Source organism: Ovis aries, chromosome 20 (genome assembly GCF_016772045.2).
Source record: "Ovis aries strain OAR_USU_Benz2616 breed Rambouillet chromosome 20, ARS-UI_Ramb_v3.0, whole genome shotgun sequence".
Taxonomy (NCBI): domain Eukaryota; kingdom Metazoa; phylum Chordata; class Mammalia; order Artiodactyla; family Bovidae; genus Ovis; species Ovis aries.
This window is the reverse complement of record NC_056073.1, coordinates 2,212,381-2,232,817: the sequence shown is the minus strand read 5'-3', so window position 1 is coordinate 2,232,817 and position 20,437 is coordinate 2,212,381.

Sequence of the window (20,437 nt, the reverse complement as noted above, 5' to 3'; positions counted from 1 at the left end):
TATACTTTTGTGACTGGCTTTCTTTCTTTTAGCATCATGTCCTGGAGGCTCATCCATGTTGTAGGATGTATCAGAATTTCACTCCTTTTTAAGGCTGCATAATATTCCGTTGTGACATAGACCACATTTCATTTATCCATTCATCTGTTGATGGACTTTTGGTTTGTTTACGCATCTTGGTTATTGTGAACAATGCAGCTATAAACGTTTGTCTTCAAGTAACTTTTCAAGTCTCTGCTTTCAATTCTTTTGTGTGTCTCCCCAGAAGTGGAATTGTGGATCATTCTATAACTAATCTGTTGAGGGCCTGTCATTCTATCTTTCACTGTGGTTACCCTGCTTTATATCCCTACCAGCAATACACATGAGTTCCAGGCTCTTCATGTCCTTGCAAACACTTGTTCTCTGATTTGGGGGTAATAGCGCTCCTAATGGGTATGAGGTGGTACCGCATTATGGTTCTGATTTGTGTTTCTCTAATGAGCATGACAGTGAGTGTTTTTGTAATGCTTACTGGACATTTTTATATCATCTTTGGAGAAATGTCTATTCAAGTCTATTGCCTGTTTTTGAATTGAATTTTGTAATTGTTGTGGTTGGGGTGGACCTTTTAAACAGCATATACTCAAAAAGATTTTGAAGACTGAAGTCATCAAAGGAAGCATGAACCAACACACAGTGTGCACAGTGCACTGGGAACTGCTGAGGAGCTGAGGCTTTCTGGTGGTCTCATATGGTTTGTTTATTGATTATGCTATTTATACACTTTTGCATCAATCTGATTGTGTACCAGCTCTTCCTTTTGGTGTTAGCATGTTTGTCTATAAGAATTTTTCTTTCCAACTTGGTGTCTTAATCAGATTTTTTTGGGGAAAACCAGAAGATCCAGTATTTAGTGTAATGCATAAAGGTAACTCCTATAAGCTCTGGTGAAGGCCTGAGAGACTCACCTATAGGTGAAGAATAGAAACTTCACTGTATGGAGTTCATAGTGGCAAATGTATTGCTCCCTGTTCTTTCTTACTGATAGAGCTCAGTAAGATTTTTTTCTGTAGAAGCGAGGCTTTCCAGCATAAACAGCTCAAGTGTAGCAGCTATATCTGATTGTTTACCGACCCTCTATTTATTACTATACTTAGGTATTGACTTGAGTGTGTAATGAATATATTTCAGTTGTTTTGTGGTGGGTTCATTCAAGTTGTATCAGGACAGTTTTCATGGTTATTTTGACCATTTTTTTCCATGGGTTAACTCATTCTCAAATTATGATCATTAACAAGGTGAGACAAATTTATTCTGATGCTTAAAAAAATTCAACTATATTAATAGGTTTTGCTGTGTTACGAATAACTCCAAAACTTGACTTAAAAAAAATCGCTAGCTCAATTGTTCACAATTCTGTAGGTTAACTGTGTGGGCTGGAGTCAACTGGCTAGTTCTTTGGATGGTCAGGCCTGAGTTTACTCCTATGGATCTGGTCAACTGGCAGGTCAGCTGGGATCTGGTTGGTTCCAGATGGTGTTCCTCACAAGGGTGGCAGTTGGCTGGGTAGCCAGAGTGACTGAGTCACAGACTTTTATGCTATTGTTGACCAGCCCAGATTCTTCACAGATTTCCAAGAGCAGCAGGAAAGGACACATTCCTATATGCAGGTTTTCTTCATGGTTCTGCTTGCCCAATGTTCACTAAAGATTTTTGGCCAAAGAAGGCACATGGCTAAACCCAGATTCAGAAGCAAGAGAAATAGATTCTATCTCTGTATGGAAGAAGCTGCAAATCACTGTGATTACTTTTCGCTTGTTTTAAATCTACCACAGCATTAGTATCAACTTATGTACTTAATTTTTCGAATGTAGTATAAGTCCCATAAGAAAACAGTATTTCTGGAATATAAATACCATTAACCTATCCTATATAGATTGAGGTAATAAATATAGGATTCTGAAATGGTGGGAGGGTGGGAGGCTTAGATATTTCTTGGTTTGAATTTATAGTTTAAATTATTTTTCAACAGGTGTTTTTAAGAAATCAATTGTTTGCTTTTTTTTAAAAAAAAAATCAGTTTCCAAGGTAAAAAAATCACTAAAATACCAAAAAATCACTGTGCATTAATATTATAAGACAACTGAATGCCAAACACATTAACATCAAATCATTCCCTGAATTAGCTGTATTCTTTTAAATTTTAATTTCTATAGAAGAACAGAAAAGGACAAAAATGAGTTAAAAAAGGCAAACAGAGTAAAATTGTAGTCATAAATCTATTGAAGTTACCTAAGTTATTTGGAAGCTAATTATGAGTGTGTGCAAAGCAAATGATGTGAGAACTGAAATAATGAAGACTAGCTACCTCCCATAAGCTAATGAGGCATGCTTTATACCAAGCCACAAACTGAAAAATTAAACTCTCATGGGGAGAAAAATGGAGCAGCTCACATTCAGAATAATGTGCAAGGCCATAGGAGTTCCCAAAGGCATTCTCTGAAATGAATAGCCTTTGTTTACTTTTCTATGATATTAGAGTCCCTGAAATTCCCTCCTCTTTTTTTTTTTAAATCTCCCTGTTCACCAAAAAATTCATAGACATGATAGTTTGCTTTAGCCCCACAGAGTCAATACACAGTAAACATGTTCATGTTCAAATGTATTTATATTTCTCAGGTGTTGGCACTTGAATGCAGTGTATTAGTATCTTTCTTTTGCTGCTTCTTGGCATCACCACATAAAAGTGTAGTTTATTTTTAACTGGATTCTTTTTATGCATCTTTCCTTCATTAAACCTATATATATAATCCATATATATTTGTATATATATAAAACATTATTACTATGTATATATATGTATGTGTGTATGTATATACCTATGTATTATCTATATCTATATCTATAGCTTCCCTGTTAGCTCAGATGATAAAGAATCTGTCTGTAATGCCAGGGATATGAGTTTGATTTCCCAAGTCAAAAAGATCCCCTGGAGAAGGGAATGGCCACCCACTCCAGTATTATTGCCTGGAGAATTCCATGGACAGACCATGGGGTCGTACAGAGCTGGGCATGACTGAGTAACTAACACTATCACTCTCTCTCTATCTATCTACTCTTCACAAGTATTATTAGCCATCTGTATACAAGGAATATACAGTTATTCAGATAAATGCTTCATATTAAAGAGTGTATTTGTAAAGTGTAACAAGATCAGTAGATAACATTTTCAACTCCAAAAAGTAAAGATTATGTTTTAGACTTAAGATTCCAGTGAAATCTGTCTTAATCCTACTTTGTGGCTAACAAATGCTGATAATTTATGTAAAAATACTTACAGGATGCCTTAAATTAAGCATATTAAAGATAGATTTTACTCTTAATTTTTAGGATGGTAACACTGCTGATGTCTATTGTACAGTTATTAATTCTTCAGTTCCCTAAGATGTCAAATAAAACATTTTTGAATCACAGAGTTAAACTATTGAATTAGAATTTGTTGTAACAGCTGCTCTATGATTCACTATTACAGCAAATTCTAATTAAATATTTTAACTCTATGATGAAGACATATATTTTATACCCGCACATACCTTTTGGAATTTTTTTTTTTAATTCCACGTTTCAAGATCCCCATTCTTACAGTCTTGCAGGTACTACATTCAATATATTCCCTTCCATGGTACATCTCAAAACATCTGAAAGCATAATTTTTTAAGGAAGCCACTATAGTACACAAATGTTTTCCCAGGTGGTGCTAGTGGTAAGAACCTGCCTGCCAATGCAGGAGGTGAAAGAGATGCAGGTTTGATCTCTGAATTGGGGAGATACCCTGGGATAGGAATTGGCAACTCACTCCAGTATTCTTGCTTGGAAAATTCCATGCTTGCTTGGAAAAGAGGAGCCTGGTGGGCTACAGTCCATGGGGTCACAAAGAGTCAGACACGACTGAACGACTGTGCACAGAGTACAAAAAATAAGTATTATTTTTCTTCATTCAAAGTAATTGTATTAAGAATGTACATAGGCATGCACTATTTTGAAATTAATTTTAATCTTTAAAAAAGATGTCATTAGGAGATACAAGATGACAGAGGAGTAGGTGGGTGTGGAGTATATCTCTCTCCATGGATACATCAGGAATACACCTCCAGACACAGAAGATCCTGCAGAATATCATCTAAGAGCAGGCAGGAGCACCTGACCACAAGGAAATAATATATAGTACCACATAAAACTCTGTAGGATGAAGGAAGTAGGGGGAAAAAGAGGAGAGTGATTAGGACTGGATCTGACCCTGAGGAGTGGAGGAACTGAAGCAGGGGTCAGATCCCCGCATCTGGGCAACTGTTTGGGATGGAAGTGAAGCATTTGAGGCTTTTGGAGAGTGGAGCAGCTGATCTGTGACAGTCTGAATGGAATGAGAATCACGTAGCCAATCCTCAGGGCAGCCATAAGTACCCTGGGCAGGGATGCAAGTCCCCTAGAAAGCATAGGGGCAAGGAGCTGGAGCAAAGAGGTTGAAGAGCAATCCCAGGACAAAGTCTGCTATTGACTGTGGGGAGAAGGCCTGAGGAGACCTGAGGGAGAAGATTGCAGTGGGAAATGCTTGTGTAGGAAAGCAGGCAAGCATGGAGACAAGGTGATACTTCTGAGTCACACACAGGGGTGGAGCCATCTCTGTAGCCTCTCTCCCGCTACACCTCAGCACTGGACAGCTGAAAGACCTCAGAGAGGGTGGCCCTTTAAGGACCTGAGCAACAAAGAAGGGCTTCCACCAGGATGGCCCTTTAAGTGCCTGATGTACCAACAAACAGAAAAGGACGCCAACCGGGGCGTCTTGTAAGTGCCTGACATGCGGAGAAAGAAAGAAGCCCAACCTGGGGAAAGTGTAAGTGTGTGAATGGGCCAAGCAACAGAGAAGGATCAGCCAAAGAAGCCCTCTGATTGCCAACTGCCAGAGGATAGAAAAAGGCTCTAACAATAGCTCTGCGGCTGAGACAGCTGGTGTACCTGCACACTTGGTGCTGCCAGAGTTCCCACAATCCAAGCAACTGAGCCACATCCATGCTCAATTCTCACTGGGGCAGAGCTGCCAGAGGCTAGAAAACACTCTAATAGTGCCAAACGTCCTGTGACAATTGCTGCCTGTACCATATCTGGCATTGCCAGGAACCCCATGATCCAAGTTCCTGTGCCACCCCCTCATATGATCCCCACTGGGATGAAGCAGACAGAAGCTAGAAAAAATCCTAAGAGAACTATACTCCCAGCTGTCCTAGCCTCTGGCTCCCCTGAGTATCTGGTACTGACAGGGCCCCTATGATCCCCTGCACAACCTTCACATCTGGTCCTCCCTGGGGCAGACCCAGGTCCTCCAGGGCAACCTCAGGAGCAAACCCTTGTGGAAGACTCACACACAAAGGTGGAGATAAAACCACAGTTGAAACCCAGGGGCAGTGTGACTAAGGAAGAGAACACAAAACTTTCCCACCAGTAGTACAAGCTGCATCTTAAATCTACAAGATCAACTAGGCAGACTTTGCGTCTGTGGAATGCATAAAAGGACAATGAGAGATCTTGAAAAAGAAAATGCACTCACACTGGCAGATGTGGACGTTAGAGGCCAGAACACATGGGAGTGGACCATATTAGAGTCTGAGCTGTCCCCACAAAAGGTCCAGAGACCAGCCCAATATTGGAGGGCATCCCTGGGAGGCAAGGTGGACTGTGACTCACAGCGAGGGAAAAGATGCTTACAGCTTAGATTCAAGAAAAATATTTATTATTCTTATATTTTAACTTGTTTGGTAGTTGCTTTTGGATTTTTTTTCCCCTTTTTTCCTTTTCTCCTCTCTTTTGCTATAGTTGTTGATTTCATTAGTACTATTAAATCTATTTACACTTTTGAAATTTATTTTATCACACTTTTAATTTCTTTTAAATACATCTGACTCTACATTGGTCTTTTGCAGTTTTGTTTTCTTTTCCTTTTTGTTCTTCCTTAATTTAAAAAAAATATTATTTTCTGCATGTATTCTTTGTTTGCATTTCTTATGCTTTTCCTGTTGAAGTTATTCTTTAACATATATAAATCTCCTTTATCTACCTCTATTTAACTTTACTTTTCTGTTCTTTCTTTTTGTTGCTTTATTCCCCAGTTGGCACATTGCTTTGGCTTTGTTTTCCAGCTTATGCTTTAGTTAGTTTTATTTCTAACTGGTTGATATCATTTTGTTTCTTTTTGCTCACCAGGTCAATCTCTTCTTCATACTTTTTTTGGGGACTGTTTTGGTTTTGTATATGTGTGTGTGTATATATATATATATATATGGAAAATAATATATTCTTTTTTTTAGTTTTTTGTTTTTTAATTTAAAAATCTTTAATTTTTACATGTAATTATTTTTTTAGTATTTGCATTTGTCTAGGATTTGAATTATGTTTTAGTTTTAATTTCCTTTAGAGCCATAACAAACCACCCGGAATCTCAGTGGAATCTCAGCTCCCTGGCCAGAGATTGGGCCCTGAGCCTTTGGAGTGAGAGCACTGACAACAAGATTCTAGACTGTCAGAGAAATCCTAACCCCAGGGAGTTTTAATTAGGTGAGACCCCCCATAAAGGCCTCCACCTATATACAAGACCCAGCATCACCCAGCTACCAGCAGGACACCCAAACAACAGACAAAACAAAAACATAAATCTAGTTATCAGCAAAAAGGATTACCATCTCATACAGCCCTTCCCATCAGAGGATATAAAGAAAACTTACCTCCTACCACCCAAGTCACACCTAACAGAAGCCTACACAAACCACTGAAACAACCCTACTCACCAAAGGCTGCAACCAATTTGACCTCAAAGCCTGAGAAAAGGAGATCTCAAACACAATAAATTAAACAAAATAAATGAAAAGGCAGAGAAGTATCATGCAAATAAATGAAAAACCTAGAAACACATAAGACCAATAAAACAAAGAGGAAATAGGCAAACTATCTGAAAAAGAATTGAGAATAATGTTAGTAAAGATGTTACAAATCCTCAAAATGGAGAAAATTCAAGTAACCAACTCAACACAATTACCAAGGATATAGAAGAAATAAAGAATGAACAGACAGATGACTAACACAATTACTGAAATTAAAAATATTCTAGAGGGAAACAATAGTAGCTTAAAAAAAATCAGAAGAATGGATAAGTGAGCTGGAAGATAGAATGGTGGAAATAATGACTGTAGAGCACAATAAAGGAAAAAGAATGAAAAGAATTGAGGATAGCCTCAGAGACTCCTGGGACAATATTAAACACACCAACATTTGGTGTTACAGGTATCCCAGAGGAAGAAGAGAAAAAGAAAGTCACTGAGAAAGTTTTTGAGGCAATTACAGTTGAAAACTTCCCCAGCATGGGAAAGGAAATACTCAATCCAAGGAGCACAGTGAGTCCTATACAGGATAAACCCAAGGGAAAACCTGTCAAAACATGTGCTAATAAAGCTAGCAGAGATTAAACACAAAGAAAGAATATTAAAAGCAGCAAGGGAAAAGCAAGAAGTAACATACAAGGGAAAACCCATACAGTTAACAGCTGGTCTTTCAGCATAAACTCTGCAGGCCAGAAGGGAATGACAGAATACATTCAAAGCACTGAAAGAAAAAAAATATTACAACCAAGATTACTCTACCTGGCAAGGATCTCATTCAAAATTGATGGAGAAATCAAAAGTTGTATAACAAGCAATATTAAGAGAATTTAGCACCACCAAAAAAGCTTTACAACAAATACTAAAGAAACTTATATGTCAATAAGCGCAGAGAAAGGAAAAAGCTACAAAAACAAACCCAAAACAATTAAGAAAATACCAATAGGAACATATATATAAATTACTTTAAATGTAAATGGATTAAATTCTTCAGCCAAAAGACACAGACTGGCTGCATGCATAGAAAAACAAGATCCATACATATGCTGTCTATAAGAGACCTACTTCAGACCTAGAGACACAGATAGACTGAAAGTAAAAGAATGGAAAAAGATATGCCATGCAATTGGAAATCAAAAGAAGCTGGAGTGGCAATTCTCATCTCAGACAAAATAGACTTTAAAATGAATATTACAAGAGAAAAAGAAGGACACTACATAATGATCAAGGGATCAATCCAAGAGGAAGACTTAACAATTGTAAATATTTATGCAACCAACATAGAAGAACCTCAATACATAAGGCAAAAGCTAACAGACATAAGAGGGGAAATTAAAAGTAACACAAAAATAGTAAGAGACTTTAATACCCCACTTATACCAATGGAGAGATATCAAAATAGAAAATTAATAATGAAACACAAACTTTAAATGAAACATTAGACTAAATGGTCCTAACTGATATCTCCAGATGCAAAAGAATACACTTTCTTCTCAAGTGCACATGGAACATTCTCCAGAATAGCCCACATCTAGGATCACAAGTCAAATTTCAGTAAATAAAAAAATTGAAATTGTATCAGGCATCTTTTCTGACCACAGTGCTATGAAACTAGATATCAATAACAGGAAAACAAAAACAAAAACAAGCTGTAAAAAACACAAACACATGGAGCTTAAACAGTATGCTTCTATGTAATGAGCAGGGAAGTAAAGAAATCAAAAGGGAAATCAAAACATTCCTAGAAAGATATGACAATGGAAACGACAACTCCAAGCCTATGGGATGCAGCAAAAGCAGTTCTAAGAATGAAGTTAATAGCAATACAATCCTACCTCAAGAAACAGGAAAAACATCAAAGAGATAACATAAATTTACACCAAAAAAAAAAGAAAAAAGAACAAAAATACCCCTAAAGTTAGAAGAAAAGGAATAATTGAAAAAGAAATAAAGGAAAAAATAGTAAAGATCAATAAAACTAATATTTGGTTCACTGAGAAGTTAAAGAAAATTCACAAACCATTAGCCAGAATCATTAAGAAACAAAGGGAAAAGAATGAAATCAACAAAATTAAAAATAAAAAAGGAGAGGTTACAAGAGACAACATAGAAATACAAAGGATCAAAATTGACTATTACAAGCTACTATATGCCAATATAATGGACAACCTGAAATAAATGGACAGATTCTTATAAAGTTCAATTTTCCAAGACTGAACCAGAAAGAAATAGAAATTACAAATAAGCCAATTAGAAGCACTGAAATTGAAACTGTAATTAAAAAAAAAAACCAAAACAAAAAGCCCAGGGCCAGATCTTCACAGGTGAATTCTATCAAACATTTAAAGCTAATCCCTATCCTTCTAAAACTCTTCCAAAAAATTGCACAGGAAAGAACACTTCCAAACTCATTCTTTGAGGCTGCCATCACCCTGCTACCAAAACCAGACAAAGACAACACAAAAAAGAAAACTTCAGGCCATTTCCACTGGTGAACATAGATTCACCCATGGCGGATTCATGTTGATGTATGGCAAACCCAATACAGTATTGTAAAGTAAAAAAAAAAAAAAAAAAAGTCCTCATCAAAATTCTTGCTAGGATTCAACAACACATTAAAAAGATCATACACCATGATCAAGTCAGTTTTATTCCAGGGATACTTGGATTCTTCATTATATGCAAATCAGTCAATGTGATACACCATATTAACAAACTGAAATATAAAATAATATGATAATCTCAATAGGTACAGAAAAATCCTTCAACAAAATTCAGCACACATTTATGATAAAAGATCTTCAAAAAATGGGCATCAAAGGAAGCTACCCCAGCATAATAAAGGCCATATATGATAAACCCACAGCAAACATTATTTCAATGGTGAAAAACTGAAAGCATTCCCTCTGAAATAGGAACAAGGTGACAAGTGTGCCCACACTCACCACTATTATTCAGCATAGTTTTGGAAGTATTAGCTCTGGCATTCAGAAGAAAAAGAAATAAAAGGAATCCAGATTGGAAAATAAGAAATAAAACCCTCACTGTTGCTATAAAACCCTAGAGTGAAGTCGCTCAGCCGTGTCTGACTCTTTGTGACCCTGTGGACTGTAGGCCACCAGACTCCTCCATCCATGGGATTTCCCAGGCAAGAATACTGGAGTGCGTTGCCATTTCCTTCTCCAGGGGATCTTCCTGACCCAGGGATCAAACCCGGGTCTTCCACATTGCAGGCAGATGCTTTAACCTCTGAGCCAACCCCATAGATACCATCAGAAAATTACTAGAGCTAATCAGTGAATTTAGCAAAGTTACAGGATACAAAATCAATACACAGAAATCACTTGCATTCTTATACACTAACAATGAAATATGAAAAATAGAAATTAAGGAATAAAGTCCTATTTACCATTGCAACAAAAAGAATAAAATATCTAGAAATAAACCTACCTAAGGAGACAAAAGAGCTGTATACAAAAACTATAAGACAATGATGAAAGAAATCAAAGACAACATAAAGAGATTGAGACTTATTCCATGGTTCTGGCTTGGAATAATTAATATTGTGAAAATGGCCTATACAACCAAATGTAGTCTACAGATTCAATGCAATCCCTATCAAATTACCAATGGCATTTTTCATAGAACTAGGACAAAAAATTTCAAAATTCATATGGAAACACAAAAGTCCCCCAATAGCCAGAGCAATCTTAAGAAAGAAAAATGGAGTTGGAGGAATCAACCTTCTTGCCTTGAGATTATACTACAAAGCTATAGTCATCAAGACAGTACAGTATTGGCACAAAAATTGAAATCTAGACCAACGGAACAAAACAGAAAGCCCAGAGAAAAACCCATGCACCTATGGATACCCTATTTTTGACAACGGAGGCAAGAATATACAATGGGGCAAAGATAGTCTCTTCAATAAATGATGCTGGGAAAACCGAAGAGCTACATGTAAAAGAATGAAATTAGAACACTTCCTAACACCATACACAAAGATAACCTCAAAATGAATTAAAGACCTAAATTTAAGACCAGAAACTATAAAACTCCTAGAGGAAAACATAAGCAGAACACTCTTTGATATAAATCACAGCAAGATCCTGTATGACCCACCTCCTAGAGTAATGGAAATAGAAACAAAATAAGTAATAAATAAATAAATAAACCTGATTAAACTTAAGGCTTTTACACTGCAAAGGAAACTATAAACAGGGTTAAAAGAAAACTCTCAGAATGGGAAAAAAATAATAGGAAACAAAACTGACAAAAGATTAATTTCAAAAATACACAAGCAGATTTTACAAATCAATACCAGAAAAACAAACAACCCCATCAAAATGTGGGCAGAAGACCTAAACAGACATTTCTCCAAAGAAGACATACAGATGGCTAATAAACACATGCAAAGGTGCTCAATATCACTCATTATTAGAGAAATCCAAATCAAAACTACAATGAGATCACTTCACATTAGTAAGAATCAGTTCAGTCACTCAGTCATGTCTGACTCTTTGAGACCCCATGGACTGCAGCACTCCAGGCTTCCCTGTCCATCACCAACTCCCAGAGCCTGCTCAAACTCTTGTCCATCGAGTCAGTGATACCATCCAACCATCTCATCCTCTGTCGTCCCACTCTCCTTCTGCCTTCAATCTTTTCCAGCATCAGGGTTTTTTTTTTTTTTTTAAATCCAGTGATTAATCTCTTTGCATCAGGTGGCCAAAGTATTGGAACTTCGGCTTTGGCATCAGTCCTTCCAATGAATATTCAGGACTGACTTCCTTTAGTATTTCCAGTAAGAATAGACATTATCAAAAAATCTACAAACTATAAATGTGGAGAAGAGGGAACCCTGTTGCACTGTTGGTGGGAGTGCAAACTGATACAGCCACTATGGAGAACAGTATGGAGATTTTCCTTAAAAAACCAGGAATAAAACCACCATATGACCCAGCAATCCCATTACAAGGCATACAACCAGGGGAAATCAAAACTGAAAAAGACACGTGGAACCCAATGTTCATTGCAGCTCTATTTACACCTGCTAGGACAGGAAAGCAACCTAGATGTCCATCAACAGATGAATGGATAAAGAAGTTGTGGTACCTATAAACAATGGAATATTACTCAGCTATAAAAAGGAACAAGTTTAGGTCAGTCCTAATGAGATATGTGAACCTAGAGCCTATTACAGAGAGTGAAGTAAGCCAAAAAGATAAAACTGTTGTTGTATACTAATGCATATGTATGGAATCTAGAAGGATGGTACTGATGAACCTATTTGCAGAACAGTTCCCTGGTGGCTCAGTAGGTAAAGTCTGCCTGCAGTGTGGGAGAACTGTGTTCGATCTCTGGTTTGGGAAGATCCCCTGGAGAAGGAAATGGCAACCCACCCCGGTATTCTTGCCTGGAGAATTCCATGGGCAGAGGAGCCTGGTGGGCTACAGTCCATGGGGTCACAAAGAGTCAGACACGACTGAGTGACTAACACTAACACTAATGGAGACACAGACATTGAGAACAGACTTATGGTCATGGCTGTGCATGGGGGAAGACAGAGAGGGTGGGAGGTATGGAGAGAATAACATGGAAACTTAAATTACCATATGTAAAATAGATAGCCAATGGGAATCTTCTGTATGACTCATGGAACTCAAACTGGGGCTTGGTAACAACCTAGATGGGTGGGATGTGGAGGGATGTTCAATTGAGAGGGGACTTGGGTAAACCTATGGCTGATTAATGCTGATGTGTTAAAGAAACCAATGCAATACTACAAACCAAATATCCTTCAATTAAAAATAAATAAAATAAAAAAATATCATTAGTATATGTAATTCAAGCACATGTGTGCTAAGTCACTTCAGTTGTGTCTGACTTTATGACTCTGTGGACCATAGCCCATCATGCTCTTCTATCCATGGGATTCTCCAGGAAAGAATACTGGCATGGGCTGCCAGGCTCTACTCCAGGCCATCTTCTCAACCCAGAGATCAAACTTGCCTCTCCAGCATTGCAGGCAAATACTTTACCACTGAGCTGCTGGAGAAGCCCCCAACACACACACATATTCATATTGCTATTTCTTAAGTGCTGACTATTGTGAACTCAGAGAAAAAAAACTAAAGCTACTTGATCAAGTCTTAGAGAACTTTGGAAGCTGTCAAAAATGATATGGGAAGAGTTTAAATGTCATATTTGCTTAGATTTTGCTCACTTAATAAGCAAACAAGATCAGTTTATTGATGATTGAAGGAAACAAAGCTTATTGTATGAGTAATGAATAGAGTTAATAAGAACAAATTATGTGAAAAGTTCAGTTCAGTTCAGTTCAGTCACTCAGTTGTGTCCAACTCTTTGTGACCCCATGAACCACAGCATGCCAGGCCTCTTTGTCCATCACCAACTCCCGGAGTCCACCCAAATCCATGTCCATCGAGTCAAAGATGCCACCAACCATCTCATCTTCTGTCATCCCCTTCTTCTCCTGCCATCAATCTTTCCCAGCATCAGGATCTTTTCAAATGAGTCAGCCCTTTGCATCAGGTGGCCAAAGTATTGGAGTTTCAGCTTCAACATCAGTCCCTCCAATGAAGACCCAGGACTGATCTTTAGGATGGACTAGTTGGATCTCTTTGCAGCCCAAGGGACTCGCAAGAGTCTTCTCCAACACCACAGTTCAAAAGCATCAATTCTTCAGCACTCAGCTTTCTTCACAGTCCAACACTCACATTCATACATGACCACTGGAAAAACCATAGCCTTGACTAGATGGACCTTTGTTGGCAAAGTAATGTCTGTGCTTTTTAATATGCTATCTAGGTTGGTCATAACTTTCCTTCCAAGGAGTAGGCATCTTTTAATTTCATTTCTGCAATCGCCATCTGCAGTGATTTTGGAACCCAGAAAAGCGAAGTCAGCTATTGTTTCCACTGTTTCCCCATCTATCTGCCATGAAGTGATGGGACCAGATGCTATGATCTTCGTTTTCTGAATGTTGAACTTTAAGCCAACTTTTTTACTCTCCTCTTTCACTTTCATCTGCACAATGTTAGTTACTGGTTATTCAAGAACCTCATCCCTTTCCAAGAAAAGTGGAATTTAAAAGCAATTTTTTATTTTACCTATGCAGGAAAATGTTTTGCCATTTATGTTGTTTCTCTTCCACACATTAAAAAAATTAACAATTTAAAGCTTTCCTATAATCAAGTTAAGACAGATTAATATGGAAAATCAGAAGTAGCAAATAAACATCATCTATGATATCATCACCAAGGAAATATAGTGCATTTTTTGACATATTCTTCTTACTTTCCTATGTGTGTGTATGATATTTAAATATAATTAATTTTATGGTTAAAATTAATTATAATTAAATTAATTATAATTAAAATTTAATACTATATACAGCATATTCAGACTTTCTTTTCTTGGGCTCCAAAATCACTGCAGATGGTTACTGAAGCCATGAAATTAAAAGATGCTTACTCGGAAGAAAAGCTATGACCAACCTAGATAGCATATTAAAAATCAGGGACATTACTTTGCCAACAAAGGTCTGTTTAGTCAAGGCTATGGTTTTTCCAGTGGTCATATATAGATGTGAGAGTTGGACTGTGAAGAAGGCTGAGCACCAAAGAATTGATGCTTTTCAACTGTGGTGTTGGAGAAGACTCTTGAGAGTCCCTTGGGCTTCAAGGAGATCCAACCAATCCATTCTAAAGGAGATCAGTCCTGGATGTTCTTTGGAAGGAATGATGCTAAAGCTGAAACTCCAGCACTTTGGCCACCTCATGCGAAGAGTTGACTCATTGGAAAAGACTCTGATGTTGGGAGGTATTGGGGGCAGGAGGAGAAGGGGACCACACAGCATGAGATGGCTCGGTGGCATCACCGACTTGATCTACATGAGTTTGAGTAAACTCTGGGAGATAGTGATGGACAGGGATGCCTGGCGTGCTGCAATTCATGGGGTTGCAAAGAGTCAGACATGACTGAGTGACTGAACTGAAGTGAACTGAAGTGAACTGAAGTATTTACCAGCTCTTTTGCAGTTTAATCCTGTACAACTTGTTTGCTACAACATGATAATTACGTGTTTAGGAAAGTTATGGACTACAGTTTCAGATTTCTAGCATCTATTCTAACAACAAAGGTATGTCTAAAACTGAGCCCATATACAATGTAAACAACACTCAGTCAAGCCAGTATTTCATTCCATCCACTTCTTGTTATCATAAACAGAGCACTTGTTAATCATTCTTGGCAAATAAATGGGGAAAAATGAAAACAGTGAAAGACTTTATTTTCTTGGGCTTCAGAATCACTGTGGATGGTGACTGCAGGCATGAAATCAAAAGATTTGCTTCTTGGAAGAAAAACTGACAAATCTAGACAGCATATTAAAAATCAGAGATGTTACTTTACCAACAAAGTTCCATATAGTCAAAGCTGTGATTTTTTCAGTAGTCGTGAATGGATGTGAGTGTTGGACCAAAAAGAAGGCTGAGTGCCAAAGAATTGATGCTTTTGAACGATGGCACTGGAGAAGACTCTTTAGAGTGCCTTGGACAGAAAGGAGGTTAATCAAACCAGTCAATCCTAAAGAAAATCAACCCTGAATATTCATTGGAAGGACTAATGCTGAAGCTAAAGCTACAACACTTTGGCCAGCTGGTGCAAAGAGCTGACTCATTGGAAAAGAACCTGATGCTGGGAAAGATTGAAGGCAGGAGGAGAAGGAGGTGACAGAGGAGGAGCTGGTTGGATGGTATCCCTGACTCAAGGGACAGGAGTTTGAGAATACTCCAGGAACTGGTGAAGGACAGGGAAGCATGGTGTGCCACAGTCTATGGGGTTGCAAAGAATTGGACATGACTTAGCGACTGAACAACAACAAAATTGTTCTTATCGCCTTATTGCCTATATTTAAGAGAAACAAAACACCAAACCACACAAACAGAAGGTTTAGGCTTTAAATGTTTGATGGCAGTTCTGAATCTTGCTTATCTATAACACCTCACAGAATACAGGTTATTTCCCTTTAATAGTGGTTCACCAACGTCTCTACAGTGAGCTGTTCATACTCCTGACTCAGGAGGAATGAGGGTGTGGCATGTTTCTAAATTGTCTGCACCCTGCTAGTTACCATGGATGCAGTTTACCTTTAGAGAGCATTGGGACTCTTCTGTCAAAGCTAAGCTGTTCATGATTTCATTAAATAGCAAGAAGATATGACCTACTTCTTGAGAGCAATCCATAGTTACATCCCATTCATCACAGGACCTGTCCTGGGCAGGTAACAAATATGGTTACATATGACATGCATAAATATTACCTTCTAGTGTTCATCTGTAGATAACCGGCATGACGTGACTAAATCATCAAGAACTTTATATTTACTACACACTGTTCTAAGTAATTTCTTTGTATGAACAACATTCTGAAGTAGGTACTAAAATTATCCCCACATATAAATGAGAAAACTTCAATCATGAAACCAGAGATGCTTAACTAGCAAATGATGCCATCTGATTACAGAGTCCACATCTTCACTACTATACCATTATCCATGTCTACATGCAAAGCAGTTTGACTCGTTTGGGAGAGAGAATTTTAATAAACACAAAACAGAAACATTAATAGATTGAACCTAATTCAACCATGGAAATAAAATACTTCCTGGAATAATTGTACATTTTTTTTAAAAATAATAAGGTAATTAAGCTTAGATCTTATCTCATACATAATTGTTGTGTGAACTTAAGACACATCAAATAAACATTTCAACTAATGCTGTGAGAATTGTATATAGTTTAATTGCATGACAATCCACAGAGAAATATTAAGATCTTATTACCGTTTGTAAAACAGAGCACTGCACCATAAATTGGAAGCCAAGTTTAACTCTTATCTTGCACTAGTTGGTTGTTGTTATTCAGCCTCTCAGTTGTGTCCGACTCTGCAACCTCATAGACTGCAGCACACCAGGGTTCGCCGTCCTTCACCATCTCCTGGTGTTTGCTCAAATACATGTCCACCAAATCAGTGATGCCATCCAATCATCTTGTCCTCTGTCACCCCTTTCTCCTCCACCTTCAATCTTTCCCAGCATCACAATCTTTTCTAATGAGTCAGCTCTTCACATCAGGTGGCCAAAATATTGGAGTTTCAGTTCAGTTCAGTTCAGTTCAGTCGCTCAGTCGTGTCCGACTCTTTGCGACCAGCATGCCAGGCCTCCCTGTTCATCACCATCTCCTGGAGTTCACTCAGACTCACGTCCATCGAGTCAGTGATGCCATCCAGCCATCTCATCCTCTGTCGTCCCCTTATCCTCCCGCCCCTAATCCCTCCCAGCATCAGAGTCTTTTCCAATGAGTCAACTCTTCTCATGAGGTGGCCAAAGTACTGGAGTTTCAGCTTTAGCATCATTCCTTCCAAAGAAATCCCAGGGCTCATCTCCTTCAGAATGGACTGGTTGGATCTCCTTGCAGCCCAAGGGACTCTCAAGAGTCTTCTCCAACACCCCAGTTCAAAAGCATCAATTCTTCGGTGCTCAGCCTTCTTCACAGTCCAACTCTCACATCCATACATGACCACTGGGAAAACCATAGCCTTGATTAGATGGACCTTCGTCAGCAAAGTAATGTCTCTGCTTTTGAATATGCTATCTAGGTTGGTCATAACTTTTCTTCCAAGCAGTAAGCATCTTTTAATTTCATGGCTGCAGTCACCATCTGCAGTGATTTTGGAGCCCCAAAAAATAAAGTCTGACACCGTTTCCACTGTTTCCCCATCTATTTCCCATGAAGTGATGGGACCAGATGCCATGATCTTCGTTTTCTGAATGTTGAGCTTTAGGCCAACTTTTTCACTCTCCTCTTTCACTTTCATCAAGAGGCTTTTTAGCTCCTCTTCACTTTCTGCCATAAGGGTGGTGTCATCTGCATATCTGAGGTTATTGATATTTCTCCCAGAAATCTTGATTCCAGCTTGTGTTTCTTCCAGTCCAGTGTTTCTCATGATGTACTCTGCATAGGAGTTAAATAAGCAGGGTGACTATATACAGCCTTGACGTACTCCTTTTCTTATTTGGAACCAGTCTGTTGTTCCATGTCCAGTTCTAGCTGTTGCTTCCTGACCTGCATACAGATTTCTCAAGAGGCAGGTCAGGTGGTCTGGTGTTCCTATAGCTTCAGCGTTAGTCTTTCCAATGAATATTCAGGGTTGACTTTCTTAGCATTGACTGGTTTGATCTCCTTGTCATCCAAGTGACTCTCAAAAGTTTTCTCCAACACCACATTTCAAAAGCATCAATTCTTCGTTGCTCACATACATATATGACTACTGGAAAAATCATAGCTTTGACTAGACAGACCTTTGTCGGCAAAGTAATGTCTCTGCTTTTTAATATGCTCTCTAGGTTGGTCATAGCTTTTCTTCCAAGGAGCAAGTGTCTTTTAATTTCATGGCTGCAGTCACCATCTGCAGTGATTTTGGAGCCCAAGAAAATAAGCTCTGTCACTGTTTCCATTGCCTACCATCTATTTGCTATGAAGTGGTGGGACTGGATAACATGATCTTTGTTTCTTGAATGTTTAATTTTAAAGAAGGTTTCCACTCTCCTCTTTCACCTTTATCAAGAGGCTCTTTAGTTCCTCGTCGCTTTCTGCCATAAAGGTTAGAATGGATAAATCACTTAAACTTCTGTATTATTTTCCCATTTATAAAGTAAGAACAGTTGTTAATCTTATCCTCTGAAATTATCATAGGAATTATCATGGGAGCCATGAGTCAACTTCCAGCTCAAATTATCATGGGAAAGAAAATGAGAAAATAAATGAAAGTACTTTGAAAAGTCACACTATAAATTCAACTTGTGGCATTGCTATAAACAGAGCGCTGAAATATTGAGTAATATGTCATATATAGGTGATTTTAAAGGTGACTCGTGTTCAGTGGGTGTTCATGTTGAAAAAATTCGGTGGTTATTGAAGTCATAAGAGTTCTTTCGAATGGGAGGCTTTATGATATGTCCTTGATGTTTCCTTCCTTTATGATTTTGTATTAAATTTTCTGAGGCTTCCAAAGAGAAAGACAACCATAATAATATATATTTTTTTAATCTTTTAATTTATATTTATTTATTTATTTTTTTTAAATTTTAAAATCTTTAATTCTTACATGCATTCCCAAACATGAACCCCCCTCCCACCTCCCTCCCCATAACATCTCTCTGGGTCATCCCCATGCACCAGCCCCAAGCATGCTGCATCCTGCGTCAGACATAGACTGGCGATTCAATTCACATGATAGTATACATGTTAGAATGTCATTCTCCCAAATCATCCCACCCTCTCCCTCTCCCTCTGAGTCCAAAAGTCCATTATACACATCTGTGTCTCTTTCCCTGTCTTGCATACAGGGTCGTCATTGCCATCTTCCTAAATTCCATATATATGTGTTAGTATACTGTATTGGTGTTTTTCTTTCTGGCTTACTTCACTCTGTATAATCGGCTCCAGTTTCATCCATCTCATCAGAACTGATTCAAATGAATTCTTTTTAACGGCTGAGTAATACTCCATTGTGTATATGTACCACAGCTTTCTTATCCATTCATCTGCTGATGGACATCTAGGTTGTTTCCATGTCCTGGCTATTATAAACAGTGCTGCGATGAACATTGGGGTACATGTGTCTCTTTCAATTCTGGTTTCCTCGGTGTGTATGCCCAGAAGTGGGATTGCTGGGTCATAAGGTAGTTCTATTTGCAATTTTTAAGGAATCTCCACACTGTTCTCCATAGTGGCTGTACTAGTTTGCATTCCCACCAACAGTGTAGGAGGGTTCCCTTTTCTCCACCTTATCTTTGACAAAGGAGGCAAGAATATACAATGGAGTAAAGACAATCTCTTTAACAAGTGGTGCTGGGAAAACTGGTCAACCACCTGTAAAAGAATGAAACTAGATCACTTCCTAACACCGCACACAAAAATAAACTCAAAGTGGATTAAAGATCTAAATGTAAAATCAGAAACTATAAAACTCCTAGAGGAGAACATAGGCAAAACACTCTCAGACATAAATCACAGCAGGATCCTCTATGATCTGCCTCCCAGAATTCTGGAAATAAAAGCAAAAATAAACAAATGGGATCTAATTAAAATTAAAAGCTTCTGCACAACAAAGGAAAATATAAGCAAGGTGAAAAGACAGCCTTCTGAATGGGAGAAAATAATAGCAAATGAAGCAACTGACAAACAACTAATCTCAAAAATATACAAGCAGCTTATGCAGCTCAATTCCAGAAAAATAAACGACCCAATCAAAAAATGGGCCAAAGAATTAAATAGACATTTCTCCAAAGAAGACATACGGATGGCTAACAAACACATGAAAAGATGCTCAACATCACTCATTATTAGAGAAATGCAAATCAAAACCACAATGAGGTACCACTTCACACCAGTCAGAATGGCTGCGATCCAAAAATCTGCAAGCAATAAATGCTGGAGAGGGTG